At 39.0% G+C, this 8,226-nt stretch overlaps 1 pseudogene; it reads left to right on the plus strand.

Moving 5' to 3' along the window:
* The first annotated feature begins 3,465 nt into the window (after positions 1–3,465).
* On the plus strand, positions 3,466–5,702 carry LOC102838830 (annotated as a pseudogene).
* The last annotated feature ends 2,524 nt before the right edge of the window (positions 5,703–8,226 follow it).

Genomic DNA, 8,226 nt, shown 5'->3' on the forward strand with positions numbered 1-8,226 from the left:
GGAGTAGAAAGCCTCATCTTTCTCCCGCGGAGCGGCTGGTAGTTTCGAACTGCTGACCTTAAGGTTCGCAGCCCGATTCGTAACCACTACGCTAAGTAGTGGCTTTTAATATGGAAAAATGATAAAAGATGTTGCTTTAAAAAGTAACAATAAACAAAAGGGTCCCAACTTTCCAAAACGGATTTTTTAAATTTCCTATTGAGATCAGGTAGAGCACAGTGGTTCTTTATGATAAGTATGGACTGCAAACCATAAGGTCGGCAGCTTGAGCCCACCAGTCACTCCGTGGGAGAAAGATGAAGTTCTCTGCCCCCACAAAGATTTACAGCCCTGGAAACACTTTACAAGGTTACTATGAATCAGAACCTATTCAATGTCACTTACCAACAACAACAATAATTGAGATCTGAGTGTGCTTGTCTTGCAAGGCACAATGACAGTCTAGGAGTACTCACCTGTCCAGCCGCTTGCAGGTTATAACAGATGATGTCCTTATTGGTTGCTGAACTTCCATAGAGTAGTGCCTCAATGAGCCAGCTTATCCCCAGAAGCAGGTCAGAGAAGCTCAAATAAATGAGTGGCCTTACCTGCCAAAGCAACAAAAGTCTCATTCCATAAGCAATACAGCCAAAAGAATATCACAGTCCATACCTTTATGCTTTACCTTCCTAACATAAAACTGGGCATCACTTTTGTCAGCCTTCTGCCATTGGTTAAATGTGGGAAATGAATGCAAGGTAAGGAGTCTATCATCACAGCAATCCCAACTGTCCTGGGATCAAAGTACTTGTGGATGGATTAGTACAGGACCTTCTGCCTCAGGGACACTCCCTTCTCAGAGGTAGGGTCAAGGACAGATGAAGAGAACTTTTTATAGATGAAATAAAAACAACTGATAATGTTCTATCTTGTTACACAGTCAACATCTTCTAAAGGTAGGAAGTGAAATAATCCACAAAGTATTTAGGGATGTGGTTGAGGATTTAAAGAAAAATGAAACTAGGCTTTGATATCAATGAAAAGTCAGGGTGAGGAAGACAGATAGATTATCAGTTTGAATTGTGTATGTTGCCTTTCAATTACTGACTACCATGGTGAAATTTTCCTCTTTCACTTTCTAATATCCTTCTCCTTTTAGTCTCCCCACTCTCATCTATCTAAAAATAGTCTTGATCTTTCAGTGAATAAAATGATAAAAGTTTTATTGAGAGACATTAAAGAGTTGATGTGAGGAAATATACCATGCTCATGGATTACAAGACTCAATATTTTAAAGTGTCAGTTCTCCCTAAATTTATCTACAGATTAAATAAAATCTCAATTAGATCTCAACAAGATTTTCTTGTAGAGCTTGACAAAGTGACTCTAAAACTGACAAAGAAATATAAATATTAAGAGAGCCAAACACTCTTAAAGAAAAAGAAGGAAGGAGACTTGCCTTACCACATACCCACAAATAACATAAAAATAAAATAAATACAATACTGAGGTATTAGCACAGGAAAATAATAGATCAATGGTCCACAGAGAACAATTGAACAAAATAAACCAAATATGTATATGTATGTTGTTGTTGTTAAGTGCTGTTGAATTGGTTCCAATCCATAGCGACTCTGTATAGAGTTTCCAACGAGTGGCTGTTGGGTTTGATTTGCTGGTGATTCAAACTAACCTTGCAGTCGAGCATAATATCCTGCATCGCCACACCAGGCCACCAGCACACAGCCTTTCTCTTTCCATGAGTCTAGAGTCCTCAACTGCTCCCTCTCTCCATGTCCTCATCTCTGTCTCCATCTCTGGTGTCGCTGCTTCTCTGGATAGGATCCCACATTTCACTTGTGCTCTTTCTCCCTTGATGGTCCTAGGGTCCTCTGTTTCTGGACTGTAAGATTAACTATTCCCCAGTTTTTGTTACAAAACTTCCACATTTACAGTTTTGTTCTGTTGTGCACAGGCTCGCTATGAGTCAGTGCTGACTTGATGGCACCTAACATCAACAGTGAGTCTGAACTGACTCGCTGGCAGAGGATTTGGTTGGTGGAGCTGTGGGTTATGCGTTTGACAGCTAAATGAAATGTTAGCAGTTCAGACCTACCAGCTGCTTCAGGAGAAAGATGAGGCTGTCTGTTCTGTTAAAGATTTGCAGTCTCAGAAATCCTAAGGTGCAGTTTTCCTGTTTTATAGGGTCGCTATGAGTCAGAATCAACTTAATAACAGTGATAATATGTTTAAGGCAATACCAAGCAGTATATAATATGGCCCATGCCCTTATGCAAAATATAATCAGCTTAGTGCTTGGTAATAAGACCAGAAAAAAGGAAAACCATATACAGGGTTGCTATGAGTCAGAATCAACTTGATGACACTTAACAACAACATATATATATGTTATAAAGCATATATGTAAACACATATATGGAGTCCTGGTGTGGTGCTATAGGATAAATGTTGCTGCAAGGCCAGCAGTTCAAACCTACGAGCCGCTTCTTGTAAACCCTATACAAGGTCAGTATGAGTTGGAACCAACTGCACAACACCTAACAAACACAATAATACACACACACACATATATATACATAGAAACAGAGAGAGAGTCCTGATGTGGCACTGTAGGATAAGAACGAGACTGCTAAACAAAAGGTCAGCAATTCAAACCTACTAGCTGCTCCTTGGAAACCCTATTCAGGGTCACTATGAGTTGGAACCAACTTGATGACATTTAACAATAACAACAACATGTATCTATATTTGTATGCATATGTAACATTTATACTTGCCTTTAATGAAAGTAAGAGCAAGGTAAGGATGGGGAGAAAAAACAAAGTGTGAAAAGCTTCCCCTAGGTGGTTGTGGACCCAGGTCTGTCCTGGTGGGGTGAAAGACCTAAAACATCTCCTTAAAATCCTGCTTCACCATACTCTGTGTTAAGTGAAATCGAGTAGCAAAGCATATCAAAAGCTTAAGGAAAATGAAGTCACAGTTTCCTGCAGTTTATCCAATCTTCTTTGGCACTGAATGGCCTAGGCCACTTTCTTTTCCTTTCAGGTTGTCTCTCTGAGTCACTGTCTAATCATCTAGTCCTGTCAAAGATTTCTCATGATTTTTCCAATTTGTTATCATTATTTTAAATCTAATAACTATTTGTCTTTTTCATATGATATCTTCCATGTGTTTTTGCTGTTAAAAATGTTTTTTGGGTGAATAAAGGAAAACTGTAGCATATGAGTGAGATTCTTAACTAAGATAATTTGGAATTTGTTTTTGCAGGTGAAGAAAACTAAAAGTGTGGTATTACTTAACTAACGGATGTTAACATCCTTTAGGTTCTAGTTATATAAAGCCAGAGAAACAGAAGGTCACATCCTAAACTAAAGTAGAAAGTCCAACTCACTGTCAAGCTACAAGGTTAAGTTAAAGCGGTGGGTCTCAACCTGTAGCAATTCTTGCTCCCACCCTAGGGGCCATATGACAGCGTATGTAGACTTTTTAGTAGTCACAATTGGGAGGGGCAGGTAAGTTTTCTAGTAACAACTAGTAGGTAGAGGCCAGAGATGTTGGTAAATACAGTACAATGCACAGGACAATCTCCTATCATTATCCAGCCCCAAAAGCCTGATGCTGAGAATCCCTGACTTCTAGATAAAACTTAGTCCTCCCCACTCATACTTTAGAAACTTAATCACATCTGAACTCAAATTCTAACAACGGAAACAAACATTATGAAAATCTGCATCACAGGAAGATGTTTGGTCTACCATTACTTTGGCAGGCAATGATCATATAGTATAAAGATTTCTATTTTCTAATTTTACTTATATAATCACACCCTATCTCTAAAAATTCTCTTTTTATTAGGAAGTATATCGCAATGGTTTTAAAAAGTGTATGTAGGGAGACCAAAGGTCAGATGAATTGTGGGATGATCCAGGACATCATACATGAACAAAAAAAAGACCAAAATTGGTGTCAAAGAGACTATGAAGCTTGCTTGTGAATACAAAGTACCTAAAGGAAATGTAAGAAATGATGAACAGAGTAAAAGAGCTGAACAAATGACTTCAAAGGGCAGTTCAAGAAGATTAAAAACAAAAAAAAAGTATTGTAATGAAATGTGCAAAGACCTAGAATTATAACACCAAAAGGGAAGGACATGCTCAGGATTTCTTAAGTTGAAAGAATTGAAAGAAAAAAGAAATTTTATCTTTGAGTTGTAACACTGAAGGAATCTATGGGCAAAATTATGAGGATGGCACAGGATCAGGCAGAATTTCATTCTGTTGTACATAGGATCCCTATGAGTTGGAATCTAACTGACAGCACCTAACAACAGCAATAAGGTAAGTGTTTGGAACAACACAGACTTCATTCAAATCCCAGTTCTAACACTAACTAGCTATAAGACCTTAAGGAGGCCCTGAGGTCAGGGTGCTGAGCATGGTTGAACTCTGAAGGGAGGCAGCCACCAACTGCTTGATCCTGATGCCTGTCCATGGAAACATGAGCCTCTCACCTGAAGACTGGGTATTGCTGTGGAAGTAAATAAAGACATTTCACCATTCTGGAGTTGAGATTACCCGAATGGCATCCATTTACTCTGATGAAGGCAATATTGAACATGCCTTCATCCTCTGTAACAAGTATATCTGCTCTTTACTGAGAAACTACCAAAACATAAAGATTACAAATCAGCTGTCATTCCTGAAAAAAAAAAAGACACACTCAAGAAATTAAAGGAGATTGCACTTTCCAGAATAGATTAACTAAAGGCAGAGTTGTTAAAGATATGTATCAAAGAATATGCAGAATATAATAAAGAAAAGAAGAAGGAAGTGGAGGAGTTTGCCCAGACCATTATCAAGCAAGAGCTGGAAAATGAAAGACTGGGGGTAACACAGCAGAAGGAACAGAAACTGGAACAAGACAAATTCTATGCCTTTGAGGATATGATCCAAAATCAGGAGCTAGAAAAAGAGTGACTGAAAATTGTACAGAAGTTTGGAAAGGTAGACCCTGGCCTAGGTGGCCCACTGGTACCTGATTTGGAAAAGCCTTCCTTAGATGGGTCCTCCACCACACCTACCTCATCTACACAGCTGTTAGGCTGTATACAAGTATAAGGCTGGCTAAGCTATATATGGTGGGCAGGTCCTCGAAACCTGAAGCACTGATCAACACAGAAAGTACTTCTATATTGACAGACTATGCCAAGTGGTAGTGCCTGAGATGCTCTGCCCAGTTTCTTCAGTTAGCCAGTACCAACACTGCCCGGGGATTAGAGGCATGCAGAGTTCTCTGTTGAAAACTGATGTTAAATTAATTTATCATTACCCATGTTCTCATCCCCAAGCAAAGTGATGGATCTGATTACTGTAACAAAGTGAATGAAGAGGAATTCTTCCTCATAGAGGGCCAGCAGGGTCTCATCACACTGGACTGGATTCAGACTCATCCGACACAGACTGCCTTTCTCTCCAGTGTTGACCTACACACTTGCTGCTCCTACCAGCTGATTCTCCCAGAGTCCAGAGCTATTATCTACTTCAAGTTCCAGGACACTGGATTTTTTAAAACTATCATACCATGGACTAGAAATTTCTTCCTGTCGCCAGAAGGGATTTCATATACACAGCAAGGATCCATTTCTATTCTATAGATGCAGCCATATGATGGTGGAAAGAGTGGTGACCATCACAGATATTTGATGAGATTTTAACCCAAACCTCTTCCAAGAACCCTAACACCAAATCAGTGTACTGTACGTCCCTGATTTAAATTTCCATGAAAATTTGGAAGCTTTTTCAGACAGAATAGAAAGAAGGCATCACTTGTGCAGAACTGATTTTCTGTTTCTGATTTGGAAAAAAAAAAATCATTGACTATATTTTCTAAGCAAGTCTGGGAAAAAGCATGAATTGCATTAAAGCAGCTTTTCAGTTCAGTCTGCCTGCAACACAAATTTCAAACACCTAAGATGAAAGAATAGTATAATGCATGCCCATATATCTTTTATTTTAGCATTACCAATTGCTAACGTTTTTTCCTCTCAGCTATCCTGATTTCTCTTCCAGTTTGTATATCGCTTACTTTTGGACTAAATAAGGTCATCTGTGCAGAAATTTGGAAATTATGTAGAAAATCTTTTCAGGTTTCCTTGTGGTTTATGGCAAAATTAGTGGCGCTCATTACAAGGGTTGACAGTTCGTGAGCCTTCAAACCTGAAGAACTATTTTGACTGGAACTATTGTTATTTAACAGATATTTCATGATATTTTTCCTCTCCAATAAAATAACAACTAAACAACAAAAAAACAAAGACCTAAGGGAAATCTTCTTAAGATTCTATTTCCTCAACTATGATAAACCCAAACCCAGTACCATCGATTCATTTCCGATTCACTGAAACCCGGGGGTATAGGCTTTCTGAGGCTGATTATGTTAAGGTGCCACCAGGACTCCTTCAACTATGGTGTCAGACTAATAATATATACTTCAAAGAGATGTTTTGAGTATTACATTTTTGGAAAAATGTTTTTTAACAAAAATCAGTCAGATTCCTTTACACTAACAAACAGAACTCTGAAATGGAAATCAGAAAACAATACAATTTACAATAGCCACCTAACATGGAATGAATTCTGTCCCCCCAAATATGTGTCACTTTGGATAGGCCACAATTCTCAGTGGTTTGGAAGTTATATAATGATGATCTCCCTCATAGCACAGATCCGATGTAAGGCAAATTTCCCTGGGATGTGGTCTATTCCTTTTACCTGTTAAGTGCTGTCAAGTTGGTTCCAACTTATAATGACCATATTTCCAAGGGTTTCTGAGGAGCAGGTGGTGGGTTTGAACTGCCCACCAAGTGGTTAACAGTCAAGTACTTATCCTACATTGCCAAACCAGGACTCATAATACACAGTAGTTGTTTTTAACATTTGCTTTTTACTTACAAGAGATAAAAGTAAAGAGAAGTGAGCAGGGAGCAGAGGGACCCACCAAAATAAAAAAAAAAACAGCCAGAAATGGAAGGCATCCTTTGAACCTAGGGTCTCTGTATTTGGAAGCTTCTAGATCCAGTGAAAAATTGATGACAAGGCACATAGGGATCTCCAAGGAATCCTGGACCTATAGATGCTGAAAGGAGACAAGGAACGTTTCCAGAACTAGTGCTCTGAATTCAATCTTCTAGCCTCTTAAGCTGTGAGAGAATACATTCCTGTTTGTTAAAGTTACCTACTTGTATTATTTCTATTCTAGCAGCACTATATAACTAAGACACCACCCAAAAAGATGAAATGCTTAGGAATAAATGTAATAAAAGAAACAAAATAACTACACAAAGAAAACTATAGAACACTACTAAAAGAAACAAAAAGAGACCTATATAAATGGAAGAGTATGCCATGCTCACAGATACAGAGACTAAATATTTTAAAAATGTCAATACTACCCAAAGTAATCTATAAAACGACTGCAATTCTTATTCAGAGTCCAACATCATTCTATAAATAGATGGAAAGATTAATCACCGGAGAACAAACAAGATGGGGGATTGGGTGGAAGTGCAGTAAGGAGCTCAGTCAGCAACAACACAGAATACCTGACCAAGCAGCCTTAGTGGATGGTCCCAGAACTCTGAACCACATAGAAAGGAATATTTATAAGGTTGGAAGGCTTACAACTGGGGGAATTTGTGGCAGAAGCAAAAAATCCATTGCTTTCTAGTTCAGGATGCTCAGCTGCTCCAGGAGCCGCCATCTTGGGTGAGACCAAGTGGAGGAAGGATCAGAGCAACCACAGACGCCTGGCAGAAATGCGGAGATAAAGGTGTGGACATTCTTTTCTTTTGGTATTTGTTAATTGGTCCCTTGCTGTCTGAGCACCTCCATTCTGGTGACTATAGGGGTGCCTGAGTGAGTGGACACCCCAGCCCCACCCTTGGAGGGGTCTACTATGCAGGCACACAAATCTCCTTGAAATTTAAAGAGCCAGTTTCCAATTAAAACCAAATGGCCACAGCCGGCCCTGAACTGTTTATAACTATAAAAAAAGGCCTGAACGGGGATTATGGAGTGGGACAAACAGACAAAAAAGGAAATAGGCCGAAAATTAAATCCTAAGTTACGTCAAAACGATCAACAGTGGCATCTTGAAATTTCTCAAGAAGAAGAGTGAAAAGGGAAGCCCATTTCCTGATCACATCTACCTGGAGGCAATCAGAAAGCA

The sequence above is a fragment of the Chrysochloris asiatica genome, unplaced genomic scaffold (genome assembly GCF_000296735.1).
Source record: "Chrysochloris asiatica unplaced genomic scaffold, ChrAsi1.0 scaffold00793, whole genome shotgun sequence".
Taxonomy (NCBI): Eukaryota; Metazoa; Chordata; class Mammalia; order Afrosoricida; family Chrysochloridae; genus Chrysochloris; species Chrysochloris asiatica.